This window comes from Thermobia domestica, chromosome 3, assembly GCF_964235325.1.
Source record: "Thermobia domestica chromosome 3, izTheDome1.hap1.1, whole genome shotgun sequence".
Taxonomy (NCBI): domain Eukaryota; kingdom Metazoa; phylum Arthropoda; class Insecta; order Zygentoma; family Lepismatidae; genus Thermobia; species Thermobia domestica.
Genome location: NC_137456.1, coordinates 290,856,250 through 290,869,421, shown reverse-complemented (window position 1 = coordinate 290,869,421; position 13,172 = coordinate 290,856,250). Strand labels below are relative to the sequence as shown.

The following is a 13,172-nucleotide window of genomic DNA, read 5'->3' as shown; positions in this document are numbered from 1 at the left end:
TATCCTCTAAGCGATTGAATAGTCACTCCTATCATAAATAAAACATTCGAACATTAAGTCAGTATTTTCATGTATGCCGAAATAATTGCTTGTTAATCAAGTACATTCAACAAATTACGTTTGAAATGTTTATGTACATAAAAAGCATATAATTTTGAATATACGTAAATGTATTTAGTCACCGTGAGTTTATAATGTTCTTACTTTTATATATAGTTTGCGGAGTAATAGTTTGGGTTACTTTTTACAAGGAAAATGTCTGACAAACGAAATAAATTTCACCATGTTTTCTTTATAACTTGGGGCCGAGTGCATGCGGTCCCGGGTTCAAACCCTGCTCCCACCATGTAACCTTTGTGGTGGTCAAGCACCGTATGCGTGGGTTTCCGGCGTTCCGCGGTTTCCTTTCACTTTCTTCATTCATTACTCATCATAACTTTCTCCTTTAGTCTAGCCAGCAATACCGTGGGAATTAGAACTTAAAAATTTCATTTCATTTCAGTTTTCATACCCACGTCGAAAAATGTAGTGAGAGGTAGCGCTTGTGGCTATCTGGTAGCAATTCTTTAGTTCTAGTTTAACCGTTCTGTAACTCAGTGAAATTTCTCCCTACATGCCGGCATTATAATTCAAACTTCGTCACAAAACACTGTGACTGTGTGATGTCCGTGTGTGATCTCTATTACTTACATCCTAGTTTTGCTACTTAAATAATGGACTCTAGATAACTTTCACGATGGCAAATTTAGTTAATGGTAATTTCTGTGTTTGTTACTATAATTATTCAACTATAATATAATATTCAAATATAATAACAGTTAATATTTTGGAAACTTAAAAAGAATGTATTTTATCACACCACTGTAGAAGATAATGTTGTATACAAGTAATATATATTTCTGGGGCTCTTTTTGTGCACAACTTTGCATTTTTAAATACAGATAGATTATTATATTTTGACCGCTTTGAAATAGCTGAAATTTTAACTTGATAACTGTATTTGTAATATTAATATAACTTAGTTGTTGGAAAGATAGACCTACCTGTCAACCAACATTGTAAACTATTGCGATTTATTTCATAATATTTTAACTTTATGTAAGTTTAGTTAGTACGAAAATAAAGGATACGTTAAAATTATGAATTGCCTTTTATTTACAACCACGATATATTATAGTCTGAAGAAACTGATATTACTACAAAACCATCAGAATTTTAGAATTTCATCTCCTTACTTTACATTACACTAGAATGTGAAACTACAAGTATTGCATCTCAGTTTTAGTACAAAATTCTCGATTTGTAAGGAATATACCTTAATATTTGTTACCAAAACACAGTTGCTAACAATAAGTAAACAATTACTCTGCGAACAACGCCTTTTGTTCGTAATTTTATATGAACCATTATTTCTGTGGCCCCGCTTAACATAGTCGCGGACGCTCTAGTATTTGGTGCAAGTAGCCCCTAATTCTATTTCCAGTGAGACCACTCTCTCATAATGATGTGAAACCTTTTCCATCACAGGCACCTTGAATAAAGATTTCTTTAGCTTTCCTCATTCACACACAATATTGTCGATCTGATTCATAATATATAGGTCCGGCCTCTTTTCTTTTTTCCGCAATCCTTTCTTCGGATAGTGTGATTTTGAAGCTTTATCATATCGCATACTTGAGAGCCCAACATGGCCATGAATGTTGGAAGCCTACAAATCTAATTTATAATTTCTAACTATTAGAATTTAATCCTACTTGCTGCTATCCCTTTTGGTGTATATGATATAACAGTGTCATAATAAACATTTAAATGTTATTATTCATAGTTATTAATCATATTAACATTAATTATAAGAGTAGAGGTATTACTTTACCTCCTAAAGGTATTATTTCATTTTATTTTATTTTTATGAAATCTGTCTCCTCTGATAAGTCGATACTATAGTACATGCAAGAAAAGCATTTTAGTTTGCGTGTACTTATTTGTATTGTTAGTCTGTTATACATAGTTTAGTTAGTATATTTCGTTCCGACTAATATTATTTTCTCTAAATATTATATAACATATATCAATACTGTACCTCAATAAACTGTGTGGAGCACTTGCGATATGTTTCACTCCGTGGACAGAAGATGATTTAAAATATTCCTTAAGTGACATTTTGAATGATTCTTTAAAGCTCCGTTGTGTAATACCTGGTTTTCTACATATTTTCCAACTGAAACTATAGAATCATACAAATTTAAATTATCTCTTATATGCACATTTTCAAAGAACATATTCCAGTAAGTTTTAACTGGTAACTACAATGGACACTTCTTTCAGACTACGTTTTCTTATATATTTTAGTTCTCTTTTGGGTTAACAAAAATGTTGAAAACGCATATAATAACTTCAAATTGTATTTAATTGTTATAAGTGGTACATGCCGACTAATAACGATTGAGGTAATAACATTAATAAGACTAGGATTGTCAGTTGAAAGTAAAAGTCTTAGTAAAATAGTATATAACAATATCTTTTCTGCGAAAATTCTTTCGATTTAAAGCACACATTCAGCGACAGTCCTACGTGGGAACAATGTGCGAGAAAACCCAGTAAATTACTTCATCTGCATTAAAAAAATATACTGTTTGTCTAGTCTATGGACTCAAGTATCAACTAATTACTTGCTTGAAAACAATATAATTTAAATCTAAACCATTTTCACTAGTTTATACGAAATGGGTAATTGAAAGCACTTATTCTTCCTCCGTTTCATTTTAACAACTGTTTTAATGAATAGAACAGTATCCCAGTATAGAACTAACTTTTATCTTTGGTGCGTAGACAATTTGAAAATGATTTGCACATCACTGGCATCAAACTCGGGATTCATCGTCAAGAAAAAAGACTGCATGAGTCTTTCTATGCACTAATCTGTTGTCCTTATATTTTTATATAATGCTTAGCCTCAAATAACTCTGATGATCTCTCTCGCAACGTAAGAAGAATATAACTAGTTCGTGAATACATCTAACTGTTCTGTTGTAGACGTATATTTCAATCCTACTAGCTATTGTGTAAGAGGTGTGCTTTCCGTTTATTATTATAGGAAACAAAAACAAAATTAATCAAAGTATAAAAATTAAGAAAAACTAACGTCATTTATACAATTTATTTTTCTTTTAACAAAGACCATGTTAAAAGACGATAAATTTTTAACGGTGGAATTTGCTGTATTTTACTATTGCAGACTATACAGAAAAGAAGATTCTAAAAAAGACTCTGACAATTAGGTTGTCAATAGAGTAGTGCATTATGTATTATGGTCAACTAAAAGTTAATATACATTAAATCTTCTTGAAGTTATTAGAGATCTACCTTTCTATAACTTCAAATATTTGAGTAAAGTCATAAAGTTTTTTGTTGATAGAAATGCAATGGGAAAGATATTTGCTCCTGACCCAGGAGTTTGGTATCTTCCAATCAAAACATAATGGATAATGTTGCACGAATGGTATTTATATAAAAGAAAAAAGTAAGAAAGAAGTTTAAGATATGAAACATAAATCTGCGAATTATTTTATAAGGTTTTTAACTTACGTAATTAATAAAGTAGTAAGCCGTAGGGATGACATATGTCGAGAGACCTAGAACTTGAAAATTGTTCATGGATATAGTTAGTAGGGAGAAAACTAAAGAATACATTTAGGCGTATATTATATTGGATTACTTGGCCCAATACTAGGAACATTCAGTGTACAATATCAGACTTTTACGTAATGAGGATGATATTATTGGGACTAAATAGTGAAAGGCCATCTATAAGCTATGTGTTAAAACAGTTGTTTGTTCTGTAATATCTGGCAACACTGCATTGATGTAAGTCAAGTATGATTCGAATTTTGACTTGATTACTAATAGTTACAGAGAGGCCCTCGTAACGCTAGCAGCAAAACAGCAACACAACACAACGAAACAACATCAAACTACGTTAAATTGGCTAAATATGTCACAGAGACTGTTCGTTTCATACGGTGTGTGGCATGGAATACTTGTATGCCTTGTGCAGAGATCTTTAGAGTTTGTAAGCGTTTTAAACGTATCGAAGATGAAGTAAGGCCATGTTGTCCATTGTTTGTTTCTAACAAAGAACTCTTTGTAAACGTATACAAGAAGGGAATTAAATGACTGTAAGTGATCGGGACAACGGTTTTATGATATTAGAGAGACAGTTGTTAAAAACTCATTGGAATATTTGGGTAAGAAGATCGAATTGTGTTTGTGCCATAAATATTGAGTGAAGAACAAGCAACAAGAGTATTCTGCTTATACCTGGGTTATCTTGAAAACTGCGCCTAAGAATAATTATGTCATACTTTCCATTGGCGTTGATGACGAATGTAATCTTTGTATTTATCATCAAGGTACTAAACGTCAAAGTGCAGAATGAACTCCCCGGCACCTCTAAAAGGAAGAAACTTGATTTAAAAGGTCAACGTTCAGCAAATCACCTTATGTTTCTATGACAATCAGGGTAATATTCATCATGGAATTATATCAGAATGTACACAGTCACTGTTCAGTTTTATATAAGCGTTTTAACGGGTTTCATGTGCACAATTAGTCATTCTTGGTCTCCATAGATAGTCCCAGGTAACTGGATTCTTATCAATCTCAATGCACCTCTCACCGGGAATTCATTGTTCAGGAACACTTGGCCCGAAAACAAGTATGTGTATTCGAACACCCCTCTAATCTCCAGCTATATCCTCGTTTGAATATTTTATATTTTAAACTAAATTTATACTTAAAGGACAATTTGTTGGCATTGTTCAATATATGCAAGCCGCTATCGCCACGGCATTGCGAAATATATCACAAACTGCATTGTATATGCCATTCTTCTTCTAGTGAGAGCCTACCACTTGTTCAACGTGACGTACCACCTTGGGGGGGGGGAAGTGTGATTATTAAGCAGTTATTATTACATTGACTTTTTGCTAGATCCCAACGACAGCAGTCTAATTACTTAATTGTAAACGGTATATTTCAGTTAAGTCAGGAAGAAAGTAATATCGTGACTATTTCAAATTTTCGCTCCTCGCACGCGGAAATAGGTTTAGGGGAGGCGTTTTTACCCGTTAACGCTTACTGTAAGACTTTCAGTGAATACAAGGAAAAGATTAGGAAACTTTATCCATCCGCCCTTCACCCTGTTTTCTAAATTGGGCTGTACTTGAACTTAAAGGGCGTAATGAGTATTACTACGAACTCAACAAACTGAAAATATTTAATTTGGCAATTATATAGACATTTACATGCCATCACATCGCATGATCTACCAGTGCCAATGAAAGACGCATTAGTATTTATTCAGCAATGGGGAAGTCACTCATCATCTCATCAGATCCGATAGCTAATGTAAGTTTTTATGAATATGTTTCCATCAATTACACCGAAACATCAATTCTCACCTCCTTTCAACCATACGCAATTAATGTGATAAAATTTTAGGTCATTAGATACTCTTATCGAGTATTACAATTCTATTACGTTTCTACGGTCTATGAAGACTGTTCTGCCGAACATTGATCTAGTAAATGCTCTTTCTCCCTAATAACGGAACTTTCCAAAACATTGAGACGCTATTGCTGCTTCTTTAGTAACTTGTCAGAAGTTCATATATCATGCTTCGTGTATTCAATTGAAGGGCTTGTATTATATACGTAGTTTGACATATATTTTGAGTTTTACTCCCTTAAAGCACGTGCTTGGAAAAGCGACCTGGAAATACACTAATAAGAATATAGTTCCACTCACATACAGAGTGTAAGTAAACTTGTGTAACCCAAACTTTGATACAGTATATATTTTGCACCAAAAACTATAAAGATCTGATACTTGAAACAAACGTAAGAGTGTTAAATGTACATATTTAGAGATACTGAACAATGTTAAAATTGGTAACGTTTTTGTGTGGTAAGAAAGTACCAAAGGTGTAAAATAAAAATGTACAAAATTAAGAAAATCAATATTCAGTTGCAGAAAACTGATTTCGTGTATTTCCATCCCTGTATATATGTACAATATGCATCCACGTTTACAAGTTGGGTCAAAAATGTGAAAAAGTTGATGGCGTGTTGCGATGTGAAAGCTATTTAATGCAAGTCTATAAAATGTTTTTTTTTACAGCGACTAAGCCCCTGCGAACTCTCTTGTTTTACCATTACTTCAACATGTGTTTTCGGTTAATTAATGACGAGGAATGAGAATTTGCCCATGCTTGATAACATTAGTTTTACGCAAAAAATACGATAAATATATTCACCTACTTTTGAAAACCCTACATACCTTGGTGGAAAGAGAAGTGCACTTCACAATAAATGCTCAGTTCTTGTTGCTTTCTTTTAAACAAACTTTTAAGGTATACCGTGTTTCTTGACACATTTTAAAAATCCTCGTTTTTAATTAATTTTCCGTTTCAATGTCCCCCTTCACTTCCATGATGATCGTGGGTTGATTCCTGTACACTACATTTTAAGGTAACCTAATAAGAAAATCCTATGATTTTAAGTCCGAAGAACTGGAATGCCAGAAACGTTTGGTTATGTTGCGGTCACCACAAATTTCCAGAACTTTTCTGATGTTTCGTTACAAGTGTGGCAAGTTGCCCTGTCCTGTTGGAATGAAGAACCAGGTTCATTGTTCTGTATATCAATTTTCGTTTCACTTTATCATTTACTGTTTTACTGAAAATCTAAGGTCTTACAATACAACAATGCGACGCGTTATTGCGCACCACACACATACCTTTTGGGGATGACGTGGAACTTCCTGCAGAATACGCAGATTCTCAGATGACCTTTACCTCGTGTTTTGGCCGCTAATATATCAATTCAAATGTTATCATGCTTTGTCAGCATACAACACTTTATTGAGAATCTCCATTGCATTGGCTCGTGTTAATTATCGAAAACAACGACAGTGCCTCAGTTTATCATGCTTGTCAGTGGCTGGAAGTTTTTATCAATGCGAATTCTGTAAGGGTGTAACTTTAATTTCCGTACGGCTTTGTGAGCCGTAGTTTTACGCAAGCCATATTATGCACCTAGTATTGGATAAACTTTATTATGGAAATAATCATTCATTCGCCGCCATCGTAAAGGAAGTCGTCGGTTAGATTTGTGGGTCCTTCAGAGCTATCCCTGTCGCGAACAAAAGCTGTTGCGTAAATCGTTCCACAAGGATTTTTCTAATGTTAAGTCAGGAACCAATTCCTTGTAACGAACTTTCACTTCTGCTTAATACGAAGTGTTGAAGTAACAATCAACAATCTACGCCCTCTATAATAGGAAATGTCACTTTAACAACTTCCACATCTACCACAAAAATATCACTAATGTAAGATAAATTATTTACCATCACACTGAACACAAAACACGAAACCACTCAGGACAATGACGTTAAGAAACCTAATTTTTAATTAGGTTCTACTGCATATAATTGTCCCAAGAGCAGAAGGGATGTCACCAGTGGCTGAGTATTTATTTTTCGTAATTTTCTGCATAAACACTCATGGTCTCAGTTATGTGCAAATTCATGTTGTGTATTACCTTCTAAATTAAAACACATCGGTCCCCGTAACTTTAAGACAATATTGTTAGCAGTTGCTACGTTTCTCTCAAAGACACCAATTGTACGGACTTGCATTAAATAGCCTTTTTACAGGCGACTTTGCACCAACGTTTAAAAACCAATTGATAAATGTTGATGAATGTTGCACATACACAGAGGGTTTTACCAACAGAAAATCAGTTTTCTCCAACTGAATATTGATTTTCGTCATTCTTTACAATTTGTAATTTTTATTGTTGTTACTTTCGTTAATACACGAACAAACTTAAGTATTCCAACATTGGCCATATCTCGAAATATCTACGAACAACACGCTTACGTGTGTTTCAAGACTCAGAACTTTATCATTCTTGGTTCAATGTGCATTCGCAATCAAACGTTTGGTTGCACAATCATACACCGTATATTGATTACTTGAATGTTAAAGACAAGGAAATTAAGACATATTTATTTCATAAATATTAATTGTAGTAGTTTACATGAAAATAATACGGTCCGTAACATGCACTATGAAGTCACATGCGATAATACCTGAGACAGGCAGTTTAATAAATTAATAAAATGGGCAATGTGTTTGTCTTTTAATGCGTTGTGTTGCATGATAAGACGGAACACGTTGATTCTTATGCTGACGAGAAAAGTCTTCTATTCTAGAGTAGGCATTTAATGTCTAATTGTTAAAATTTTATGTACACGTAAAGATCGTAATTGGAAACTAAGTTTTGGTTTCAACACGATTGTAAAATATTCTTTTTTAATTAGAAGGAATTTATTATAGAAGATTACAAGTGGAGCGTACTGCATGATAACAGTATCAATTTTTGAAATCACTATACTAAGACAGGATAGCCCCTTCCTTTCGCAAGTGGTTTATAGCGTGGGCTTACGTATATACTTTGAATACGAGGATTGAGTAAAATATAAAATTTCCAATGATAGTGGTCAGTGTTCTGTCTTCTTATCAGACAGTTGTTTACGTTGTTTTATATGAAGAAATATGGATCTCCTCTTCTCTTACTTTTGAAAGGTGTCTTACGAATACTGGAATATATTACGTTGTCTTATGATTTCTTGTGTTTATATTTTCTACTCCAAATCATATCAATGCTTTAAACTTGTTATAACACAACAATAATTTAAAAGTTATATAACAAAACAAAGAAGGTTAACTTTTCATGCTTGTACGTTTTTATCGCCCCCAAAAGTGAAGCAGAAAAGTTATCAAGCCTCTGAATGCAACTTCTTTCGTCAATAACAGAATATAAATGCATTACGGATCTTCCACAAAACAAACACACACGCCGCTAAAAACGATGCATACTTTCTACAAAGACTGTTAGCATTCTGGTACGCCACAACATTGTGTGATACACCACGCGAGAAATCACAACACAAGCATTTGCAGATCAATCAAGGCGGGTTTTGTTGAGTTGATAAATGACCAATTTGCTTCTTATCAGAGAGCATATTAGAAAGCGCATGATGTTAATAAAATACCGTTTAATGACACGTAGGACTGTCTCATATAGAATGTTACAATTCCTCCTTACAGTTTTATTCTCGCCAATTGATGATAGCTTCGAAAAGAGAATGCAATCTCAACAAGTAATGACTTTAATTAAATATCGTTTATAATTTCTTTCACTAAGTGAGGTTGTATTACTGAGTACGATGTCATGATGCATGACTGATTTGTTGTGATTAAAAACAAGGTTTTGTTTATGCTGGTTAAATTAATACCGACTACTTTACGTTCTTCAAATAATTCAAATAAGTGTTTACTTTTAAAATGCATTGTCTATCTTGTTGAATATCGAATTTGATTTCTTTCTCTGGACTTTAAAATACAATAAGAGAGTGCATAGTGGCTCATGTTTCTTGCATATATACCAGGGGGAAAATTAATGTCCACCTTAATTGTAAGTATGATTCACATCATAATATTTAATAAATTATGAAAAATGTGAATAATTTTCTCTGTACACGACCAATTGGAACTTATGCATTTTCAAATATTACTATCACCTATTCTGTTAGCAATGGAATGCACCTAGGAAAAATTTGAATTTATTCCAAGTAGTATTACACTCACACACACACACACACACACACACACACACATATATATATATATATATATATATATATATATATATATATATATATATATACTATTGTATTACACCAAGATAACATTCCACAAAAAAGCAAATATTTTATATGATCTCGTTATGCCTGTCGGAAAGTAATTTTCGCAGAGAGTAATGAGTGGAAAAATTTCAGCACTACAACATTCACAATAAACTTCATGTCAAATTTATATAATTATAACATCATGTTGAAAATATAAAACTGATTGTATTTCAAACGATACTTCAAACTCAATGTCATATTCCCATCAAATTAGCAGATGCATATTTTCACACGTATACCAGTAATGAATTGGTCAACATTTTGTTAATGGAGAATGTGTTCATTTCGCAGTTAAGAGATAGATAAAACTGGTACCTCAAGAAACTAGTGAGGTAACATTTCTCACTCGACCCTGCGCTCAGTTTATACACATTAATGAAGTGGTTGTTCTCTAACTCACCTAGAATGTATAATTTCGTCATCTTATTTTTTTTAAATATCGGAAGCATATTATTATGTTTGTATACCTAAACTGTAAATTTCCTATTTCTTTCAGAAAATAGAATTAACGACACTAGTAATAAAGACACATGTTCGAGTAAGTAGATTAATGTGAAATCTTGATATTTAATACATTCTCTCACATTCAGTCACTCATTTGGGTATTTCGGCTGTGGTTCAATTACTATCAGAAAAGGTGCCAAAAATGTTAGGGTATATGATGTGACCTATGTTTTAACTTGCTAATGCAGGACGCTTATGAATGGGGCAAAGGGGTCTCTCAATGTCTAGTATCTAGATAGCATAAAGTCTCAAGATTTAGTAGCTAGATAACAATATTATTAATTTACGGTATAAACAAGTAAGGTATTAAAAAGTTTTAAGCACTCATGAGCATATAGTAGTTCAGGCATGACTTTAAAATGAAACGAAGTGGAACGTTCTACTTTCACTACTCATAATTGACAAAAATGGGTGGGTCGGGAGGTACTTAATTAATTAAATTTACTGAGACCGTTACAAAGGCATAAGCCACCAGCATGTCTCCACCATGACAACCCAGCTACTTAGTGCCTAATTTGGAGATGCGTGTTTGAGTGAAACTGGATGCCGTTTATTTACCATTTAGAATGAGTGGGATAAATTTAATATTTGTATGTGAGAGGTTTACCAAATGGGGATAAATACAAATAAGAAAATGTTAATTTTATTTAATTGATATTACTATATTTTTTATAAGTTAGATTTGACTGTAAGATTTTGTGATGCTTTTAATAACGGATATTAGGAATGTTTGTTAGATAAGTATTGCAACGATTGAGTATTGAATTTTTGAGCCCTGAGTAGGTGTAATATATATTTGAAGATTTTGGTGTTGCTTTAAAGATGATTTCGTGTTGAACGTAGCTCCTCTATGATGATACTTTTGATTATTGGACGGCGAGGACGAGCATTGAGGTATGGATTTTTTAAAATGCTTATTTGGATGTGACGTTTTACGTGGTTAAATAATGCTGTTTATGATGATTTTTTTTGCTGTCATTTGATTGTTTGGCGATTTTTAACTAAGGTTTTTAAGACTTAATTATGGACTTAATTTGATTGCTTTTTGACTAATTATTACTGATTTTTAAGAATTTGATTTAAGAATTGTTTTTTAAGGACTTGATTTTGAACTTTTTTATTTTTTTGGTTTTGTTGAGTTTTATTTGCTTTTGTTGTTTGTTTGTTGTTTGCTTGTTGTTTGCTTGTTGGTACGTGCGATTTTTTTTCACATGGAAAACAAATTTTTTCCATGTGTTAAGATTTAAAAACTGCAAACCCCGACACACTCCGATTTCTTGATTTTAAGCAATTTTTGCATATTTGTGATTTTGTGAAATTTGTGAAATTTTACAGATTTTTTTTGTACACTGCACAGAATCTGGCTAATGCGAGAATAGACACATTGTTTGCATTGCCTTTCTGCATTGCCAGACTCTTGACGAAGACATTTTATTAACATTTTATTTCCAACATTATGCTGACTTTGGATTAATAACATTGTGCAGCTTGCATTATATCTCATACATAACATTTAATCATCTTAACCTTAATATACGATTTTTGTAACGTAAACATTAAAAATAAAATAAAATTGAAAATATACAAAATTATTAACTCGAAAAACGAGTCCTGCCACATAATTGTGCCCCATGGGAAGGTTATTATGTCACATGGACCAAACATTCCCAGTGAATATAAATAAGAAAAATCTGTATACTCAATTATTTTAACGGGAGAGTGAATAATTTTTTTCATCATTTACATTTTAAGTAACACATCTCATTATTTTATTTTTTCTTAAGAGATATTTTATACACTTAGACTTCCTGTATAGGAATAATCAAAACACAACAACAGCTTAAGCAGAAGTTCGGTCACCTTTTGCTCTCTACAAATAACTACAATGTGAAGAGGTCATGTTGCTAATCGTGGTTCTAATGGTGAGAAGGTGTCCGAAATTGCTAGAGATTTTGGTTATTGTCAAAAATGTAATGAAATGTTACGAATTACGAAAGTAAATGTACGAATTCACAAATTCTTGTCAAATTTTTAGATGTGGGTGGCTGGAAGGCTTGAATGAAATTGTATATTCCATATTCCACGAGAATTGAACCATAGTTGTTATGAATGAAAATTATTTTTAGTTTCAAACTATTGCAATACTGAAACTTCAACTTTTTGGAAGTCACACATTTTTCTAACTCGTGCATTTGATTAACAATTTTTGAATGATAGGAAACAGCTTTAAGAACTTGTGTGCTACATTTTATTGAATTCTTATGTGTAAATACTTTCTATCTGAAAATAAGTTTCTGAATGTTAAAACTTGCAGGAGTTAGATTATTTTGTTCACTTTTAATCTTTGACTTTTGATATATTCTTGCAACATCAAACAATAACGTTCTCAGAAGTTGGAAAAAGACATACAAATCCAATCACTGTAAAGAGTTCATTCGTTCTTTGTAAATAAACATTACTGAATTTCGTTAGAAATGGACACATTTTACGAGATTTATAATGAAAGAAACAGAAGGACGAACATAGGCACTAACACTGGTGAATCAATTAACAGCCACTTGCTACTTTCCTTCCAATTATATGTATAATCAATTTCCGATACAAACTTATTTCTATGTTTATAAATAAAAACAATTAGAACACAATTACAATTGATCCAGAATTATACTTGTATCCTTATGTTATGTTTTCTTAACTTACAAAAATAAGAAAATTCTAACAGAAGAAAACCATATATTAAACTGTAATATTGCATTAAATATGTTTTCCGTCGAAGAAACCATGTCTACATGCTGCAAAATCTTAAAAGTGTCTCTAGTTGTGAATATATTAAATGCATAATGCGCAGCATCTAT

General features: G+C 32.5%; 1 long non-coding RNA gene across 1 annotated transcript in view; it reads right to left on the bottom strand.

Moving 5' to 3' along the window:
• The window catches only part of LOC145681706 (uncharacterized), a 118,655-nt gene that overhangs the window by 56,528 nt on the left and 48,955 nt on the right, over window positions 1-13,172 (bottom strand). Inside the window, exon 4 of the long non-coding RNA XR_014130861.1 lies at window positions 2,081-2,224. This is a non-coding gene — a long non-coding RNA (uncharacterized LOC145681706). The remainder of the gene's footprint in view (window positions 1-2,080; window positions 2,225-13,172) is intronic.